Raw genomic sequence first — 22,884 nt, 5'->3', positions numbered from 1 at the left:
TAAATTGGAAAAAGTATAGAAAAAAAAAGTAATAAAATGTATAAATTGTTATTACAGAAACTTTAAAATTTAGACTTCATTAAAGCTTCATATTAGTCAATATTTTGATCAACGTGCCTTTTTCTTGAAGAACTGGAAAAAATAGAAGGCTTATTAGAGAAGATATTAGAGAAGGTTCACAAAGATATAGTTTGAAAGAAACTCGAATAAAATAATGAAACTAAACTTGTATCTTGTATAAGAATAGAAGTAAGATAAAATATAAAGTGTGCATTTTATAATCAACAATAAGTAAATAAAATGGAAATACATATATTCTAATTTTAAATTGTATTACTAAAGTGATATTTCCTATCTATTTTATTTTAATGGAACCAGATATACTTTAGAAGATATACTTTAGAAGATATACTTTAAAAGAAACTCAAATAGAATAATGAAACTAAACTTGTATCTTGTATAAGAATAAAAGTAGAATAAAATATAAAGTGTGCATTTTATAATCAACAATAAGTAAAATAAAATGGAAATAAATACATACATTCTAATTTTAAATTGTATTACTAAAGTGATATCTCCTATCTATTTTATTTTAATAGAACCACAGCCTATATTTGATAATAGCAAAAATTAACATGTTGTTTATATACCACACCTGCCTTTGACTATAATTTTAGTTTATAAACTGCAATTAAAAGATTAATACGCTCCAAATCGTTGATGATCAATCCTTAAGCTTCTTTTATTGAGAAAATTATAAGTATCTTATGCAGCTCGCTCAGGAATTCAGAGATCTGAAATGGAAGGATGGATAAGTTTGGAAGTGACGAGAATTCATCAATCAGCTTACCGATCTAAAAAAGAAAAAAGCGAACAAAATACCTTGGATTAAAATTACCAGAGTTGAAATGTCGATCGGTCGAACCATGAGCGAGTCGCCGATAAATTAAACGACTAATATCGGATCGGGCGGGGCAATTACAACGCGTCCAATCGATCCAACGGCTGTTTACTCATTGTCCCGTGGATACGTGGGCACCGGTTGACGACGCACCCTTGGCGGACTTTCACGGCGCGAGACACCTGTGACGTGGTCGGGCATTGTGCCGACATTTTACAGGTGACTCCACCTTCTGCGATCCAGGTTTATACTACCACCTCGGACACTGCCGCGTTCTATTATCTTGCCGCTAACCCGTAGATCCTTCGACAAGATACCCATTGTCCTGGAAGGTTACCGTACTGCCCACACCGAGCCTCCGCCACAGCTTGCACGCTCTCCGCCATATTCATCCGTCCGTCTGAACAAATGCTCCCTTTCCTCCTCTTCCTCTTTCTCTCATTTCTGTTCTTTTTTTCCCTTCGATGCGTTATATATCCTTTTCTTTATTTACAAAAAAAAAATTAGGTTTTTTTTAATTTTTGCACAATAACTGATCTTGGACTGAATGGTGCATGAATGTTTTTGGATGGTTGATAATTAATAAGACAGAAATTAATTCTTAACTTTTGCACAGACTTTTGGTAGATACTTGGACTATAATTTTGAAAATTGATAATAAATGATAATAGAAATTTTTCTTTTTGCACTGATTTTAGATTAACAAGAGCAGATTATATTTATTGCTAAATTTATCCTTTTGAATGAATATATAAAATTTGAGTATCAAATGGATACATCCAAAGAATATAAATAACAAAGAACAATCTCTTTCTAAAAACATTCTACACGATTCTCAAAATACATCTACTTAATAATCCTGAGTTTCATAGCGAAATGTTCATTTCGAAGCGATTAAATTGACAATTAACTTTTTTTTAAAATAGTTAAAAAAATTTCATCTCTCCTTCTCTCCAGCCTGTAATCCCAATTCCATTTTTCACGCGATCTCCTGCTCCTCTCCGCTTTCCGCCTTTAATCAATCGGGAATAAACAGGCCTCTTAGGCGTTCGTTCCTTGGCGGAATTCCCTCCTTCCCCCTCCCCCACTCCGACAAGGTATCCATTGTTCGGGAAGCACGTACCATTCCCCGGTTGATTTACTCGTACAAATGTTTCTTCTTCGGGCCACTCTTCACCACGTCGGCCACGAGCGAAGCGCCGACAGCTTCCCTTTGTCGATTTTGATTTGTTGGCTCTCGCATGGTCGGCGGTTCCACGGATAAATAAGAGTCGGTTGCGCTTGGAACGGGCCGGCCGCATGGGTGCCAATGTCGGCAAATAGAAATACATTACTCGACAAGTTTCGAGAGAGCCGAGAGCCATTTTATGCCTCGATTCGCTTTATCTCTACTTTCCTCTCCCTATATTTCTTATCCATCCGTGCCTTCCTTCCATCGTGATCCGCTTCCTCCAAGGTTTTTATAACACTTCTTCACCAGTTATTCCACCAGCTTCCGCCGAGGAAAATTGGAAGGATTTTCGACAAAAACAAGAGAGAGTTCGATAATTTAACGGTGACCTCGTCTTTCTTCTTTTAATTGAAGAATCTTGTTGGAATGGAAACATTTATACGTTGGACAAATGTTAAAATTATTAAATTTTCTGGAAAAAGAAAGAAAGTGGGCAAGATTATATGTCGTATTGTAGTATTAGATGTAAAAGTAGTAATATAATTTGATACTTTACTCTGTTTGAGGTTATAATTATTAAATAACGTTTTGTCGTTCGTGAATGATAGGTGAATCTTCAAATATTACGATCGAAGTTAATTTTCATCCATTCGTCGAAATATCTGGTTAAACATCCAACATACTGATGGGAAATTTATTAATATTTGGATTCAAAAACGTACGTGAACACAAACACATTTTCAAGTAAGCAGAGACACTTCGAAACCAGTATTCGTGTAGGCAGCTAACCTAAAAGAGCAGAGGTTTTCAACACGAAACAAGAAAAGTAATTTATTTTAACACGCGATCGATATCATTTCCTTTGGATGGATCGTTAATACATTTTTCCGTTTTAAACGGTTTTTAGTCTTAAGATCGAATGGACTGTAATGATAGTAATAGCCTGATTAGGCCGAGATTAACTATACCGCGGACTATAATCTTCCACTATATCAGCCTGGATAAAATTTGCAATTATGCCCCTTTTTTACTATCCCTTAATACATCCATTTCTTTCCACTCGACGATTTAAACGGAGATCTGCGTTTATTTCGTAGATATTACATCGTCGACACGAGGCCGATCGAAGACGAAGATAGCAATTTTATCGTTAAAGTTCGAACATTTGCGGTATTTAAGCACTCCATATTGGCGAATCAGACGTAATCCGTAAATTTATAACAATGAAAAAGAGGAAAACGAGAAAAAAAAATCACAATTGAATCGCGTATCTTACGATAAAAAAATTCGAAATGTGTAATCGTAAATTATAGCTCGAAGAATTCACAAGTGTATCAAGTGCGCATGCGTGAAATGTCAAAGATGTAGAAACAATATGGCGATCGATATTCTACGTTTGAGATAGTTTGCAATCTTCTCGAACTTCTCGAATGAAATATGCATGATTTACGATACGACTCCTATAACACGATTAATTATATGCGATTGATCTACATGTGCTATCGAAAATTCTAAAAATGATATGATATGATGAATGATAAATGAATGATCTGTCTAGTATTTTTGCGTCTCAAGGTTTACAAGAGATAAAAGTTTCGTGATATTAGAATTAGATTAAATCAAGTTAAGTTTTTTAAACTTTTTTTTTTGTATTTCATATTATAATTTTTATCTGACAATTAATTTAATCCAATTAGCAAACGTATATAAATTATGTAATTTTAAAATTTATTCAATCTAGAATCAAAACTCGATAATTAAAAATAAATGAACATCGACACGTGAAAGAACACGAAAACAGTTGCTTTGATCATCGACCTCGACCGAGGTAATTAATGAAGGCGAGGCACTTATGATTTAATAGATCAATCGCAATTGACACGAGGTTAACCTCGTACCCGTGAGTAGAGGTTTAACCTAATAGGTTCGAGTGTCCGACAAGCGATCTAGCCTGTTTTTGCGAGCATTCCATTCGTCGGTATCCCGTTACCATTATTCGTTCATTAAGATTATAATTACTCGGATAAACAATAAGGATCCTTTTATCCAGTTTATGTCGCGCAATCGCGCCAACCCATCATTACGAAGCCACGTTTAAACACGTCCGAGTTATTAAGTCGGATAACAGTTAGATCATTTTCTTTACCTTCGTCCTCTTCCTACTTGCATCTTCATCGTTCCTTGTCTCTCTCTCTCTCTCGTAATTACTCGCTTGATGAGATAATGATAACCCTTGTAAATGAATGAGAGCGAATGGTCAATCCGTTCCAACGAACAATACGTGGATGACTAGTTCGTTAAAATTCTTCCGAGTTGCTAATGTACTTCTGTAGTAGTAGCTAGTTTCCATTTTTTCTTTTTCTTTTTTTTTTTTTTTTAATTTTTTTCGCACCAGGAAATTTTGTTCGAACGATAAATCAGCAACTTGAACTACGTTTACGTAACTCGAAAGATAAGTAATAATTGGTAGAGAATGTACACAATACGTATCGAAATTTAATATTTTCTAATATTTACCTGTGAAATCGTGACTATCATCTTACAAATTTCTTAAATCAAAAATATTTTCCCACATTCTCAACTCAACGTGTAACCCCTTTACGTACGTCCACATATTTTACTCAACCTAACCTATTCAAAACACTGCGTCTAACTGTATCCGCATCGAAGCTCGAATTATCTTTCCGCAAAAGTACGAAACCCGTATCGTTTCACAAGGATCTGCACGATAGAGGTCAAAATCGAACATATCGCAAGAATTCACCGGCCAAGTGGTCAGGTCGAGTCATGCAAAGGATATGTATCGTTTCTCGTTTGCTTTTCGCGCATGGCAATTTAACACGTGCTTATTATTGCGCTTAACCCACTCCTCGTGTTTTCGATACTCGATAAAATTAAGAGGTCACGGAACAACAGGGCGAAATAGGAATCCGAGCTTAACGCTTGCGAAATCCTATCTGGAGGGAAAACTGACCGCGTTCAACTGTTCTCTCGATTCTCTCGGATTGCGTTGCAGGTCTCTAATGTCAGAAAGGCAACGGCCAGGTAGATACGAGAGGATAAAAGCGAGAGAGAAAATTATGGGGAGCCGACACAGTCACGAGAAGGCCTTCTAAGGTCGCCACGAGAACGAGAATTCTCCAAATACCTTCGCTGAGGTCGCGTTCGATCGGCTGATCGATCTGGGAATCGTTGGCCAAATTATTTCACAGTTAAACATCTCGAAATTTCATTCTCGATTCATCGTTATATCACTTTGGAATCGTTAGTGCGATAAAACCTCTAAAATTGCCAAAAACATCTTTTTGCACTCACTTTCACATGACACAAAAGTTAAATTACAGTTTAGAATGTTATTTATTTAAGCCCTGATTCGAGATTGAAAATCAATTATTTCTTCTTTGGTTAATTCTTCTATCGAAAAAATTGATTTTATATTCTTTAAAAACGGATTAACGACGAATATAAAGATTCCACTGTTTTTCTTTTAACTTGCTTCGAATTTTATCCAACTTTACACTAATCACTTTCTCTTTTAAACACTTTTTCCTCGGTCCACGACCTTTCCGATTGATCTCGCATTATTTCGTCCCGAGCCATATTGTTTACAAATGATTCGTGAACCAATCTACGATCTCGGAATGCGAGCGAGGTCCGCCGGTAACGCGGGTCCCGTTTTTACCTTGCGGAGAACAACCAGCTGAACGGAAAACGACGAAAGGCGTAATCAAGTTTCGGATTATATCCATCGGTCTGATTTTTCTCGGCGCACCTCTCTCCGCGCATACCTGTCGTATCTTTCTATATAGCAGCTAAGTCATTGTCGATCCAACTTCGTTTTCGTTCTCCATCATGAAAATGGAACGTTTCTATCCAGGTTAGTTTATCCAATCTCTTTCCATATCGATCGGGTATTTTAATAAAGGGAAACGTCGTCGTGAATGATAGCGATATAACAATTTAATAGATTCGTCTGGAACAACGCCGAAACAAACCGTTTCGAGGTTATAAAAGCAGTACCCACGCTATACATAATAACACGTAATTTCGAACAAAGTATCGTAATGTCTCTATAAATGTACGATTAATTATTTCAATTGATTTATTGCGATTGATCGTAGATCGAAGATAAGAATAACGATAATTGTCTTTGTTATCGAATACGTGTGTTGTAATATTGAAATAACGTTTTTTTTTTCTCGCAATAAATCGAAATATTATCTAATCCAATTTTATTCCAAGATACTCGATGCTATATGATTTCTTTCGTAAACTTTGTTAAAAAAATTCAAGTTTCCTTTTACTCCCTATCGATGCAGGAATATTTAGGATCCATTTATGATCGTGTCTAATACCATCGTAAAGTGTTAATAGCACGGACAATAAGTATGTAACGACGGACAATAAGTATGTAAAACGATTTTGCAGGATGCATAGAAGTGGCTGTGAAGCATCGAGAGCCTCCGTTCGAATAATCAAAGTTGCAGGATAAAACAGGGCGGTTAATTATCTAACGATTGGTAATTGCTCACTTCGATGGCCGCTCGATTGCTTCCTCGTTCCTTGCCAGCACTCTGCCCAATGGCTCGCTTTGTGTAACGCGGGCAGAGAACGGAAAACAGGAGAGAAGAAAACGGAAGAAGAAAAAAAAGTAAATCCATCGATTGATATGCCGGTTGGCTTGCTTAGTCACTCGGTTGGGCAATTAGTCGTCCGTAAAGTAACTCGTGTATGGGATAAACGAACGGCTCGATTAAAACATGATAAGCATTAATCGGTGAGTTCTATGTCATTCGAGCAGGCCAGCTAAATTATTAATAAGTCTAGATTCGCGAACAAAAAGCACGCTTCCTGCTTTCTAATCGGTCCGCGTTTTAGACCGTTCCTCGTGTCCGTGTTTCTTCGTTTAGAGACTTTATCCGCCATTAGACGAATGCACAATGAAAAATGGATAGATCGTTTAGCAAGATTGATTTTTCAACGATTTTGTTCCCTGTTTTATATCCATTTCGAGAGTTCATTGCTGATTGATATTATTCAACTTAATCTTTTTTTTTCCATTTTAATGACACTAATTAAATGGATAGTCGATAAACATTCTCAGTTTATTTTGACGTTCGAGATTATAAAATGTTACAGGATAATAATAATAAAAAGTATACTATTTTATATTTATATAGGAAAATTTCCATCCGTAAATGAAACTTTAAACTTTAAAATTAAATGCGCTATTATATTTATTAAAGATAAATCGATTTATTAAAGGATAAGTGTTGGTTAGTCGGCCGAGTAATGAAATACAGTTTGATTTACATATTAATCGAAAGGTCCCGTACGGATGCAATTATGCCTACCGAAAGAATTCTGTCCACCGCATAGGTGATAGAACAATGGGGCGTTTCGATCGAGCCACCGTCGATGTAGGCCGATGAACTTCGGAGATCGTTCGTAGACGATCGTTCAGCTCGTCGTGTGCGTTCGCCGCGTTGTTATCCACGACATTGGCGGAGCGGAGAGGACGGAACGTGTGATCTTTCCGGCTCTCCGCCGCCCCGTCATTCGTTGACATTTTCTGCCCGCCGCGCTCGTACCTAACCTACAAGAAGATGGCGGATACCGATCGAGCATCCTGTATTATCATACGTCCGACTCGAGCCCGGAACACGTCTCTTCGTGCGAGTTCATTCTCTTCCTCGTCCCCTCCCCTCTCGATAACGATCGAGGCCAACGATTTCGCAACGGATTCTTCAAATATTTCGAATATTATACGAACGATATTTGCTATGATAATTGAGATATGTGTTTGAATATTTTTTTAAAAATATAATTATAACATTGTTAATATTTTCCTAAGCTGAATCGAAACGGAAAGGACGTATCGAGTTTTCTTTTTCGCATTGCATTACGGGAAGGAAAGCGAATCGATCGATCGGTTATTAATAATTATTGATGGGGAGATCCGGTCGGACGAGTTATAATAAGACTGCGCATGTCAGATGCGCGGCCCAATTAAGGATCGTTCGTAATAATAATTTTAACATTGATAACGCCTGCAGGGAAGGAGGGGGGATAGGATAGAATAATAAAACGATGTAAAATTTAAATCGTATTTATAAACGTCGGATATCTCGATGTTTAATAATTTATGGTTGAACATAGTTGCAATCTTTCCCGAAAATCGTTCGAATATACTTTTCTCTTTCTTTTTTTTGGAATTAATTTTATACGCCTCTGTAAAATCGATAAAGGAAGGGAGGATGATTTTTCTGAATTTGAATCCAATACGATCGAATCCGACGATAATGTATAAACATAGGTGAATATTTCCATTGTAAAACACTTTTACACGGAAATTTTCCATTGCAACTAGGTTTCCATTGCCAACAGAGATCGTCATCTGGACACTAAGTACAATATAGAAGGCCCCGTTCGAGATAAGGAAATCGTAACAGGTTTTCTAAGGAAACGTATACGAGGAAGCGCGAAGGAAGAAAAGTTGAGAATTTAGATGGTGCAATTTCAGTGAAGCGAAATTGCAAATTCTACTTCTACCTCTCTTTTTCCCTACTTCCTTCTATCGTATCTCTCTCTCTCTCTCTCGTTACGAAACCAGCCTATGAACCCAGAATCCAACCTCGGATTACGCTTTTATCGTGGACAAGCCTCGATATTTGAATCTGAATTTTTCTTTTCCCCAACTATGTTTACGATCATCACGCGATCTGCTCGCGGTTCCATGTCGACTTCTGTTGCAATTTAATACGTGAAACATACCCTTCCCCCCTCCTCTTTTCGATCACTTTATTAGATCGTTATTTAACCAAGGCAAATTTTCAACGAGCGGAGGAAGAGAAATGTCGGTGATATTAATTTCTGATTTCGAGATATAACATTTTTCCTGATGCGATTAATTTCTCTTTCTGGATCTCTATTTCTATTCTTCGTTTATTCATTTCGAAAAGTTTCGACGTTTTAATTATTGATTATCGAATTGATTTAATTATTATATATCGAAATTTCTCTTTTCTTTTTCTGGATCTATATTTCTATTCTTCATTCGTTCTATTTCGAGAAGTTTCGATTATTAGTTTTAATTATTGATTATCGAATTGATTTAATTTAAAATTATTATATATATTTTATATTATTTTATATTATTTTTATATTATTTATTATATAATATTTATTATTTTTTATTATTATTTATTATTTTTATATTATTTATATTATTATATATATTTTAATTATTATATATAATTTATATAATTATTAATATATAATTTTAAAATTATTATATATCGAAATTTCTCTTTTTTTTTTCTCGATTCGTATTTCTATTCTTCGTTTATTCATTTCGAAAAGTTTCGATGTTTTAATTATCGAAATTTTTCTTTTCTTTTTCTCGATTCGTATTTCTATTCTTCATTATTCTATTTATTATTATTTCTATTCATCATTTTCTTTATTCATTTCGAGAAGTTTCGACGTTTTAATTATTGATTATCGAATTGATTTAATTATTATATATCGAAATTTCTCTTTTCTTTTCCTCGATTCGTATTTCTATTCTTCGTTCGTTCCACTTCGAGAAGTTTCGACGTTTTAATTATCGAAGTTTTGCAAAGAATTTTAGCGATTTATAGGAGGCGCGTACGTCGAGGAGATGATTAGTGTGGAGAGTTTCGCTCAGTTATTCTAATTGATTGGCGAGGAATTCCGCGTGCAAGAGGAAACGGGTGCTGAATTCTTAGGATTTGTAGGTGGTACATTCCAGGAATCGACTGTTATTCGCGTCATTCGAGACTGATGAATAATGAATAGAAAGAAATTAATTTCAAATCGCTCTCCAACTCCTCTACGCACGAAATTTGAAAAATTCCTCATAGTAACTAAAAAAAAAAAAATTCTTCGATTTTCATGCGAGGAAAAAAAAACTCATCGACCTGATAATTGTTAAGAATATTGTTGTGATCGAGTGAAAATTCTTCAATCAGAAATGCTCTCCAATTTTTCCACGCGCGAAATTTGAAAAACTAAATCCTCTCATTAACTAAAAAAAAAAATCCTTTGATTTTCACGCGAAGAAAAAAAAAATCATCAAAAGATCCGATAATCGTTAAGAACACGTTGCGATCGAGTGAAAATTCTTCAAAACTTCTGCATAGTTTCGAGAATCAAGTTCGAAAGACCAAAATCTAAATATCTAAACGTCACACGCGAGGAAAAAAAAATCATCCCAACCAAGATCCATGAAAAACACACGAATACGCACGAATATAAACGTAACATAATTCCTCTCATTAACTAAAAAAAAAAAAAGAAAAAATCCTTCGATTCTCACGCGAGGAAAAAAAAATCATCGAACATGACGCGATAATCGTTAAGAACATGTTGCGATCGAGTGAAAATTCTTCAATCAGAAATGCTCTCCAATTTTTCCACGCGCGAAATTTGAAAAACTAAATTCCTCTCATTAACTAAAAAAAAAATCCTTTGATTTTCACGCGAAGAAAAAAAAAATCATCAAAAGATCGGATAATCGTTAAGAACACGTTGCGATCGAGTGAAAATTCTTCGAAGCTTCTGCATTGTTTTGAAAATCAAGTTCGAAAGACCAAAATCTAAACGTCACACGCGAGGAAAAGAAAACATCCCAACCAAGATCCATGAAAAACACAGGAATACGCACGAATATAAACGTAACATAATTCCTCTCATTAACTAAAAAAAAAAAACCTTCGATTCTCACGCGAGGAAAAAAAAAACTCGTCGAGCAGGATGGGATAATGGCGGAAAGGAGGGGAAAGGAGGGGATGCGGACGACGGCTGCGTTAGGGGCGCGAGAATTCGAGCGGCGGATTTCCTCGTTCCACTGGTATTCCGCTGGAATCCGGCGCCGGATCCAATATTTCATCGGATCGGTAAATAAAGGCGGCCCTCTCGCATGCCAGCCACGCATTACGAGCGCCGCTATTAATTGCTCCACACTCCACCGGTGTGGTGGACGGCCGGTGGAGGGGGATCGTTGATTTACGCGGATCGAAACAAGACGCGCCGCTGCGCCCTCTAAATCATCCTCCCCTCCCCTCCTCCACCACCGAGACCGCGACCGAGCGCTCGAAACTCTAAACGCTTTTTCCACCGCTCGTTATCGTACATACCCGCCCCGTGATATTTTGCATCTCAATGAACGCGCCGTAGAAATGGCAGAGTTTCTCGCTATTTATGGCGTCCCTTCCTCGTGCCCCGTGCTTTTCGATTCCGACCGAGGAACGAGCATGGGACGAAGTTCCCGATGAGAAAAGTTCTGTCTACCTTTTTCGAGCAGTAAATGCATGCATGCGTGTGTGTGTGTGCGCGCGTGTGTGTGTGTGTGTGTGTGTGTGTGTGTGTGTGTGTGTGTGTTACGTGAATATTGAAATTGAATTGAAATTGGAGAAATTGAGTTTGAATGGGATTTTTGCATTAAGTTTGAGAAAAATTATTTTCTTTTCTTCTCGATGGATTTTTGAGGCTTCGTTTGTGAGACGATTAATCGAGATTCGATGTTTATTCATCGATTTGAGTATCAATTATCAATTAAAATATTAATACAACTTTTTTCTTTTTATATATATATGAAAGTTACAAAAAAGAATGGAATTTTCCTTTACTAAAATTAACGCAAAATTTGAATTTGCCGCCATTTTTGCATCAAGTTGTCGGCAATCTTTTGAAAAACAGTTTGACAGATGAGAGTTTAGGATTAGTAAAAATGGAGCGTGTCTTCATTATTGAACAATATTTTAAAAACTCTCTTTTATATTTAATTGAAATCAATTAATTTTTAAAGACACCCTTTATTATCGTGATAACATTTAATTTCTCGAAATTAATATCAATCTTCAATTATAGTTATCAATCAGTAGCTAAAATTCTGTTTCGAGATAAAGAAAAAAACAGGTACGAAATAAGAATAAACTTTTCGTTTGAAATCGAATAATTCGATTGTAGCAAAACCGGAAAACGGAGAATCCTCGAAACAAAACGACACGCGATATAATATGAAAGAACACAAAAGGGATTTCGTCGTTTTTCTTTTTCCAAGAGAAACCGGTCTTGAAATCCCTTGCGGCATCCCGCAATTCCGTTGCGTGCGTGCAACGTGTAAATTCTCGACACCGTTTCTGCAATATTGTTCCGTCCATTGTAGCATCGGCAGCCCAATATCGGAATGCTGGGATCGGTTAACAAGATCTTAGAGAAAAGGAACATCGAAAAGGAGCGATCCATTTCGATCCAAAATACGATAAATTTATCATATCGATTAAAATTATCAATCAAAATTGTGTATCACATTATCGTGACACGATTATTTGTCAAAATTCAAAAATCATCGATCTTTCTGTGCGAATAGAATTTGTGCACACGTTTTATTATAATAAAAATATAAATATAAATATAATAAATGTAATGAATAAAAATATAAATAATAAAAATTTGTTATATTCGAACGAATCATATTTCAGATATCTGTTTACGCAATTATGAGCAAGGAATATTCTTTGAAACGCGCTCTCTTTCGTTTCGTGTCGAGAAGGATTCGCACGACCTACCCCACACGCTCCGCCATTGCGAGGATGGCGAGCTGACGCGTCGTTTCACTGTTCCTCTTTTTCTTATTCTACTGCTACTACTGTGACGTATGGATTTCGAGGGGGAAAAATGTAGGCCGCAGCGTTTCCTGGAATTTTAACCATTCACAACTCAACAACATGGATCATATATATATGTTTTATGCTTGGAAGTCTCATGCCTCGATTGAAAATTGTTAAAAGTATTAAGAGTATATTCGATCTCGAGCGAAATGTTCGATTCGAAGTTGGGCATTGAGCCAATTGGTAGGAAAAGTGAGGTTAAAAATATCGGATAAAGTTGCTTTATGAATAAATTGCTTATTAAAATAAATTGAATGTTCGATTAATCACTAATGGAGAATTTAAATGTTACGAAAAAAGAATAAAATAATAAAATATTCAAATTTACATCTCGAAGAATGACACCGATTGTTTCAATTATTTCCTATTATTTACTTTCCTATTTTCATTTCACTTGCCAACATCTTTATGTATCCCAAAAAACAGAGATCTCTATATGGAAATATTTTCAATACCTTTTCTTTTTATTTTCTTTAGCGGATCAGGAATATACTAAATATCCGAGTAACGCGTATATATAACTCATACCGCGTAACCGTGTTTCCCTTCGATGCTTCGTAAATCGCGTTAATGGAACGGAGGTGTACCTCGCGCGAGCCTTCGATCGCGATAAGCGTTGGAATTGCGTTCCATTAATTAAATTCCAATTGAGACAACGTATTTATTACAGGTGTTCCCTCCTCCTCCTCCTCCTGTCAAAGAGAGGGGGTAGGAGGAAAAAAATCAACGTTGCATCAACTGACACGGTTCAACGATGCTTGCGAAATCGCGGTTTGCCCGCGTGATTTCGCCCCAACGTTTCAACCGTTGCGCGTTTTCAACAGGTCTAATTTGCGCGTTAGGCCGGCCGCGGCCTAAACGAGATAAAGCTTTCTCGCGCATGCGTTACGAAAGCATCGTGGTAGCCGACCGCTAATTGATACTTTAAAGAGACTGGTTTGCTTTGTTGCCACGTTCCAACGTTGGTCGCGAGTAAAGAATGGTTTCCACCGAGAGCGAGTTTATTATTTTTCTATATTTCTCCAGTCGATCTTTTTCACTTAGAGACGTATGGATAGAATTAGATAGACGTTGTTTAATTGAGATTGAATCGAGATGCGAGAAATTTATTTCGATTAAGCGATCACTCTCGAGTATAACATTTATACGCTGTTGTTCCACTCGCTTATATAATCTCTCTCTATTATCGAAGTAACAGTTATTCCTTAACGCTCGAAAAACTATCAAATTTCGCTCGCATATGTTTAAAAGATTTGATTTAAACTGTGGCGAAGAAATTCGTTCGAAGAAATCTGTTATTCGTTCGTTCGAAACGTTTCTCACTCTACGTTTCTTTTTCTTTTTACCCACCAAAACTTTCGTTGGGTAAAATTATTCACCCGGGAACCGGATTCTTATCGGGAAGAAATTGAAAATTCTTCGAGATATCGCCCGTCCATTATTCCTCGGGATCAACAACGATTGTATCGTGCATAAGTTGGTATATAAAGCGTAAATGAGAAAGATGGAGGGAGAAGCACGGGCCACGGTTTCTCCCTACGATACGGGGAAGCGGATAAAGGGCAAGGGAAGGCATAAGGTCGTAGCCGAGAGAAAGAGAGAGAGAGAGAGTTCGTATAGCACGGGTTCGTGCGAGGGTGTGCGGATCGTGTCAACGATACCGTGGATTTACGACGGTCACCGAGCGAATCCATTTGTTTCATCTGCATCTGCTTAGCACGCTAATGCTGCCCTCTTCCTCCACCCCCTCCCACCCGTGTACGGAGCGGCCGTTGTTCCACCGTTCCGCCGTTCCGCCAGGCCAGACCTCCTCCAAGATTAAGGTGGACCGTCCCCTTTAGAACGAAGGAACACCGGTTGGGGAACACACCGTGTATATTTTTACGGTCGCGGCGGGGTTTCCTTTCGAGGTACGCTCATATGAGGACGCGGTCGTACTACGTAGCTTCGATCGAGGACTTTTTCTAAATCGACGAGGGTCAAATTTGAAAGTGAATTCTTGGAATTTATTTATTGAATTAAACGGGCATGAATTAATTTCTTTAAAAGATATTATTATTCACAATAGTTTTTCTCCAATATTTCCATACTTTTTATAATTCATCGTAGAATAAAATGCAAAAATCCACATCGATATTCGTAATTTTTTTCCAATTAATATTTCCATACTTTTCATGATTTAATATAGAATAACTCGAATCTATAATTTCTAAATACAAAAGTCTCTACATTAATATAATACTTGTAATCATTTCTTCCAATTAATATTCCCGTATTTTTCATAATTCACCATTCTCTAATTTCTAAATGTAAAAATCTATATCGATTCAATATTTGTAATTTGTATTCTTCCTCGATCAATATTTCCATACTTTTCATAACTCACCTTAAAATAACTCAAATCCCTATTTATATAATAAAATCATTTTTCAATATTTCCATATTTTCCACAATTCATCTTATACCAAATAATTCGAATCCCTAATTAATAAAATCTAAAACTCTGATTTCTGAGTCTAAAAATCCAGACTAGATAGCCACATTTCCAATACTTTCAACAACTCACCTTAAAATGACTCGAATCCCTACTTAATAAAATCTAAAACTTCATAATGATATAATAAAACTATTCTTTAATATTTCCATATTTTTCACATCTCATCATAAAATAATTCGAATTTCTTAAATCCAAAAATTCACACTCGTATAATAATCAGTCTTCCTCGATTAATATTTCCAATACTTTAAAATAACTCGAATCCTTAATTAATAAAATTCTAAATCCAAAAACTCACACTCATATAATAAAACCATTCTTCCTTGATCAATATTTCCATAATATTTCCAATACTTTCAACAACTCACCTTAAAATGACTCAAATCCCTATTTAACAAAATCTAAAACTCTAATTTCTGAATCCAAAAATCTGCGCTAGATAGCCGCATTTCCAATATTTTCAACAATTCACCTTAAAATAACTCGAATCCTTAATTAACAAAATTTTATATCCAAAAATTCAAACTGATATAATAAAACCATTCTTCCTCGATCAATATTTTCATAATATTTCCAATACTTTAAAATAACTCGAATCCTTAATTAATAAAATTCTAAATCCAAAAACTCACACTGATATAATAACCATTCTTTCTCTCCACAACTCACCCTAAAATAACTCGAATCCCCACTCAACAAAATCCAAAACTCTGATTTCTGAATCCAAAAATCCACGTTAGATAGTCACATTTCCAATACTTTCACCTTAAAATAACTCAAATCCTTAATTAACAAAATTCTAAATCCAAAAACTCACATTGATATAATAAAACCATTCTTCCTCGATCAATATTTCCATAATATTTCCAATACTTTAAAATAACTCAAATCCTTAATTAATAAAATTCTAAATCCAAAAATTCACACCGATATAATATAATTATAATATAATTCATTCTTCCTCTCCACAACTCGCCATAAAAAAATAATTCTAATTCCCACTCAACAAAATCCAAAACTCTAATTTTTGAATTCAAAAATCCACGTTAAATACTTTTCACATTTCCAATATTTTCACCTTAAAATAACTCAAATCCTTAATTAACAAAATTCTAAATCCAAAAACTCGCACCGATATAATAACCATTCTTCCTCTCCACAACTCGCCATAATAACTAAAATAACTCGACAAAATCCAAAACTCGGATTTCCTAAGTCGAAAAACCTAGGATGCTGGATGGCCGCACACCTAGATAGAATCGGGTGACTCACCGCCGTCCAGGCAGGTGAGATACCGCGTAACCGTAACTCACCGCCCAATTAGTTATCCAAATGATCTCGACCCGTGTGCAGCCGGTGTTCCATTGGAATTCGATAAGGCACCTCGTCACCGATCGCGTATCTAATGACTCTGGCCGAGCCGTAGGGGGGGCGCGGAAAGAAATGATTACGAGCCAGCCGGTGGCAGGTAGTCGAGGATCACCTCCTCGCCTCTTTAATACACCTACGAGTAACGAACGCGTGTTAACCAGTTCGTTATCGACGAAACGTGCGATGCGATGAAAGGAAGAAAGGAAGAAAATTGGAGAATAAGAGGATAGAAGAGAGCAAGAAAGATCTAAAATTGGCGAAAATAGAAAAAAGAGGAGGAATAGATAATGAAGTAAGAAGGAAAAGAAGCACAAAAAATAATGAAAAAGAAACTGAAGAAACGTGTGAGAAGAGGACGCGAGAAATTGAAAAAAGAGAGAGAGAGAAGTTTTATCTCGCCCTTCGAACAAAATTATGATTGCAAAGTTTCCAGTTATCGCCGATTTTCTGCGCAAACTTATCTTATTATACAGCGGCCGTGACTAAGGACTAACTTTCCGAACGATCCCCACGTTCCAACCAATGTTGGATGCAATTTATCCCCCGTCTGCGACGTGTTCCCGTCGAGGTAAAGGAGATTCGAGGTAAAGAAGACGCGAGAGATCGCGTTGGACGGTGTTCCCATTTAATCGGCGATTAAAATTTTGCTCTGTTTGCTGTTCGCCGGTGAAACTGACTGGTCCGGGCCGCTCATTAGCGATATCGGAATCTCGGGAATCGTGGATAAGGAAGAATTTTTCTTTACCCTTTCGAAGATCATCCATGATTCGATTTCTCGACTGTGGATCGTCGTAAACGTTCTTCTCTTTAACTCGAAATATCCTTGCGAGTTAAATTTTATTTCTTCTTTTTTTTTTTTTTTTTTTTAATCATAAACGTATATGGAATTAATATATATATATATATATATTCTTTTTTAAAGAGGCCGTTTTTTCGACGAGCGGGTTGTTAACGAAAATTTGTTATTGCAAATAAGCGTGGAGGCGAGCAACGGATCATTTGAGAGCCGCATGCGATGCGCGTGATGATCGTTTCCGATCGTTTGAAACGGGCGATCGATAGCCGACAATTATATCTCGCGTGTGTGCGGCCGTGAAAAAGTGCGCTTCTTCAATCCGCGCTTTTGATAACGCGAAATTGGGAACATTTACGATGATTATAGCGTTTCGCGCGTTCGTAAGTACATTCTATTATTGCGGGATCGGTGAGCAAAATTTTTCATTATCTTTAATCAAGTCGGGGGAATAAAGGTACATAAAAGTCCTCTTTAAGGGGAACGTTCGCTATTTAATGGATATTAAAAAACGGGGAAGAAGAAAGAAGAAGAGAGGGAGGGGAAAAGAATCGTCTTTTTAACATCGCGTTATTGCCTCCCTCCAAAATTAACGCCCGAGTCGAGAGATAATTTCAAGCTTTCAAATTGAAAACGCGTTGCCGAAAAACCGAACGCGCTTTATTTATAAAATAATGATAAAAAGTAACGATTTAAAACAATGAGTTAAATTTTCGACCGACGCGTGCAATTTACTTTTCGAAGAAATGAAATAACCAACTCCTAACCTTCATACTCCTCGATTTCAACCATCTCTCTTCAAAGATCCGCGATAAGATCTGCCTTAATTATTGGCAAACGGTTCTTTTAAACTCCTCGTTTAAAAGAGACAAAGGAAAAAAAGAAAAAAAAAAATTCGTCTCAATTTCCAACGTTCGCGTTGACCGCGATATCCATTGAACGTGAATTAAACGCGCGAGGGGAGGCAACGTTGCCGAGAAGCGAAGGCGAGGAGGCGCCCTCGTCGCCTCTCCGGTTTCTCGACGCGAGAAAAAGGAAAGGCAAAAAAAGTCTTAACGAGCGAGCGACGCGAGAGGCAAAATTACGAGAGGCGTTTATTGTTACTGCCACACTATTTTTCCTCGTATAGTTGCCGCGTCATTCTCTCGTTAACACACGCTCACCCCCGTCGTTAACACTTTCTCTTGTTAACGTAACAAGCGCGTCGCCGTGGCGTCGTTCGATATCGCGGTATCTAGGCACCACCGTGGCTAATGCAATGCAAATTCAACAACCGTCATTGAGATATCATATCGACCGAGGGTAACGCGGCGGGGGAGAGGGTTCGCGTCCGCGCCAACGCGGCCGAGAATTAACAACGTTGTTTATCGCCGCAATAATATAAGGATAAACGTCGTCCCTCCAACCGCCCCCCCCCCCTGCCAGACTAACCCTGCCCAGACGATCCTCCCAGTTTCGTACGTAATAACGCGAGAATAAAATATTATTTCGAACGATAAGTAACGGTGTTTCAAGGTTATAATTATTTTTTCAAAGTAAAATATATATTTATTCTCGACACGGTTCTTACCTCTTCCAGATATAACATCTTTTACTCGAAAGAATAAATGTTGAAAATGATAAAAAAAAAAAATTAGAAACTTTTGCTATCAAAAATTGTACGTCGTATTTTTTTTTTGCAGATCGATCGAAAGAAACGCATACGATTTCTCGAGTTCTAAATCTCGATGTGCAATAATTATTTAATGTAACGTTGATTTATCTATTTGACGAAATACACGATTCGTTTCAAGAAAAATATATGCGGAAGTAATGTAAAAAAAAAACTATCCATCTTTCGAAAATTATATAATAAAATTCATCTCGATAAGATGATTAGTCAATAAGGAATGGGGCGAAATGGAAGGAAATTATTTTAATCAATGGATCGTCCAATAACGCTCTAATAACGTTTCGCTATTACTTATCTTGGTTAATGGAAATAAGAAGAAGGTATAAACTTTGCAAGAAAATTCTGCCGGCGATTATCGATGGTAAAAATAGGCGTACCCCTTCCGCCAATTATTCAACGATTTTGCATAAACTAACTGTAATCGTTTCCATTACGTATTATCAAATTGCATTCCGCATTCCTGCCAAAAATTACGTTGCGTTCAAAATTTTTTTCCATCTAAGTACGCAAGAAGTAATTTTCAACGCTTTGCAAAAATTTTTTTCGTTCGAAATTATTTTTATTCCGTTTCAACTTTATATTTTATATATAAATCGATAATGCATATTTCACGATTACTTACGATTTCGAATGATCGAAAATTATCGACGGCGCACAATTCGAAATTTCGATCGAGGAAAGAAAATTATAGAAATAATTTTCAATGCTTTGCAAAAATTTTTTCGTTCGAAATTATTTTTATTCCATTTTAACTTTATACTTTATATAAATCGACGATAAATATTCCACGATTACTTACGATTTTGAATTATTAAATTATCGACGACACACAAATCGAAATTTCAATGAATAATTCTTTATCGATTTTCGATCAAGGGAAGGAAATTATAGAAGTAATTTTCAATGCTTTTCAAAAATTTTTTTCGTTCGAAATTATTTTTATTCCATTTTAACTTTATACTTTATATATAAATCGACGATAAATATTCCACGATTACTTACAATTTCGAATTATTAAATTATCGACGCCGCACAAATCGAAATTTCGATCAATAATTTTTTATCGATCCTCGATCGAGGGAAGGAAATTACAGTATTTCCTCGGCGTGTTGTTGATCATCTTTTTTATCGTGATTTATGACAAGCAATTAAGAATAGCTAATTAGTTTTTCCATCGAAAACCGATTTTCTTCCCTTCGAAATTACAGTCGACGACTTCGATTTCGATTTCGATTCGGTTGATCGTTAAGTTTCGTTGGAAAAAAAAGAGAAAATAACAAGCCTTGTCACGGAACGGTCATCGAAACGTAGAAACATGGTGAGAAATATTCACTAATTCGATATATATATATATATATATATATATATATATATATATATATATATATATATATATATATATACTCTAATTGCATGGAATTAAAGGGGGAAAAAATATGGACGGTTAGACACCGCTCTCCACAATGTGTTGACAACAATAATTAGCTCTTTGCCACGCAAAGTGTTTCACTCAGTTTCTTAACGGGTATAACAGTCTTGGAGGAGGCTTGGAAAAGTGATTTTCTGCCTCATTCGATATTCCATAAATGACGATTTATCAAATCCCACATTATTTTATAATGGCTGTTTCAAAAGTGGCTGGTGTCGCTTTGTAAGTTTAGCTAAGCTCTTTTTCTTTTTATTGACAAAGTATTAATGATTTCTTTAGACTTTTATATTTAGATATTTCATTAAGTATTCTTTTTATTGACAAAGTATTAATGATTTCTTTAGACTTTTATATTTAGTTATTTCATTAGGTATTCTTTTTATTGACAAAGTATTAATGATTTCTTTAGAATTTTATATTTAACTATTTCATTAGCTATTCTTTTTATTGACAAAGTATTAATAATTTCTTTAGATTTTTATATTTATTCGATAATGATATTGTGGAAAAAAAATGTTAAAAGTTTCGTTAACATGAGTTAAGAAACGAATCAATCGTTCTTTCAATTTCTTTGCTCTACTTTTATTCAAGCATATTCGAAAGAAAGGTTGCAGATTCTTGAGTTATTTTCGTGTTATTTTCCTATTATTTATTCCAGAGGATGAGAATAAATTTTAGAATTCGTGTATTTATCTAGAAAAACTTTTTAAGATTAGAATTCTCGAAGAATTGCCGCGAGATTTCTTCTCTCTCTAGAGCCATCTTTCATCCACTGCAACTGATATATATATATTCCAATGTAACGATGCAAACAAACGATTCCACTATAAATAGTTAACGATGTTTGGCCAATTATCCTAAACGAGTCTATCAATCGGCGTGTCTAACTGTAAATCACTCGACCACCGAATCACCGGCTCACGCTTTCTCAAACCGGTTCCTAAACCCAAACACTTAAACCCTTTCGTCTTTCAAACTTACCTGCACGCGTAAGAGATTCAACCAGGTGGTTAACCTGGCTGCTGCAATTCGTCTCGAATCCCGATTCCTGGCCCCCATTTGCCATTGCATTTGCAGTTTAATTTTTTACAGTAGAAGTGGACGGTGAGGAAGTGGAATCGAAATTTTAAAATTCTAAAATTTGTTTTTTTGCATGATGCACTTGCAGAACACTTTTTATTCGCGATGACCTGGCGTTAATTCATTACAAATTCTGATTCTTGGCCCACATTTGCCATTGCATTTGCACTGGCAAAAAATTTCATTCTTTACAGTGGAATTTCGACGGTGAGGAGATGGAATCGAAATTCTAAAATTCTAAAATTTGTTTTCCACTTGCATATGCTTCACATTTGTGTGATGATTTAAGTATAATTCAGTAGTAAATTCATCGCAGATCTCTATAATTGGCCTGTATTTGTCATTGGAATTTTGTTTTTACGTAGAATTTTGATAGTGAAGAGAATCGAAAAATCGAGATTTGTCTAAAATTGCTATTGAAATTTTATTTTTATGTAGAATTTTGAAGTTGAATTAGTGAAGAGATAGAATCGAGGAATTGAGATTCGTCTAAAATTTGTTTGCTATTGAAATTTCATTTTCACGTAGAATTTTGATGAGTGAAGAGAATAGAAGAATCGAGATTCGTCTAAAATTTGTTTGCTATTGGAATTTTGACAATGAAGAAATGGAATTGAGGAATCGAAATTCGTCTAAAATTTGTTTGCTATTGGAATTTTGACAATGAAGAAATGGAATCGAGGAATTGAGATTCGTCTGAAATTTGTTTGCTATTGAATTTCATTTTTACGTAGAATTTCAATAATGAAGAAATGGAATCAAGAAATCGAGATTCGTCTAAAATTTATTTACAATTGAAATTTTATTTTTACGTAGAATTTTGATAGTAAAGAAATCGAGGGAGGAATCGAGATTCGTCTAAAATTGCTATTGAAATTTTATTTTTACATAGAATTTCGACAGTGAAGAAATGGAATCGAGGAATCGAGATTCATCTAAAATTTGTTTGCCATTGGAATTTCATTTTCATATAGAATTTTGATAGTAAAGAGAATCGAGGAATCGAGATTCGTCTAAAATTGCTATTGGAATTTCATTTTCACGTAGAATTTTGAAGAGAATCGAGAAATCGAGATTCGTCCAAAATTGCTATTGGAATTTCATTTTCACGTAGAATTTCAACAATCGAGATTCTAAATCTAAAATTTCTTTTCTACGATATTGCTTCACAATAATTCCATTTTATACGATTTCATTTTCCATTGCAATTTCATTTTTCCCCCCTCTTTCTCCTATCTTAAGAATTTCGACGATTTCGAGATTCGTCCAAAAT

General features: G+C 35.8%; 2 long non-coding RNA genes across 10 annotated transcripts in view; one reads left to right on the top strand and one right to left on the bottom strand.

Moving 5' to 3' along the window:
* LOC100576602 overlaps positions 1-22,884 on the bottom strand; it is a 37,699-nt gene that overhangs the window by 2,417 nt on the left and 12,398 nt on the right. The window contains exons 1-6 of one of the 9 annotated variants that reach the window (XR_407901.3): positions 4,590-4,729; positions 4,219-4,502; positions 2,629-2,861; positions 883-2,544; positions 656-794; positions 56-132 (exon numbers count right to left, since the gene is read on the bottom strand). This is a non-coding gene — a long non-coding RNA (uncharacterized LOC100576602). Of the gene's footprint in view, positions 1-55; positions 133-655; positions 795-882; positions 2,545-2,628; positions 4,503-4,589; positions 4,730-22,884 lie in introns of those variants that run through there. The other 8 variants (XR_003306479.1, XR_003306482.1, XR_003306480.1 and 5 more) reach the window with 8 other exon arrangements.
* Positions 5,844-13,024, top strand: LOC100576537. Its single transcript, XR_407902.3, has 3 exons — positions 5,844-5,949; positions 6,501-6,849; positions 12,581-13,024. It is a non-coding gene; the product is annotated as an uncharacterized LOC100576537 (long non-coding RNA).

This window comes from Apis mellifera, linkage group LG1 (assembly GCF_003254395.2).
Source record: "Apis mellifera strain DH4 linkage group LG1, Amel_HAv3.1, whole genome shotgun sequence".
Lineage (NCBI taxonomy): Eukaryota > Metazoa > Arthropoda > Insecta > Hymenoptera > Apidae > Apis > Apis mellifera.
The sequence above is the reverse complement of the archived record's forward strand: the minus strand, read 5'-3'. Positions and strand labels throughout refer to the sequence as shown.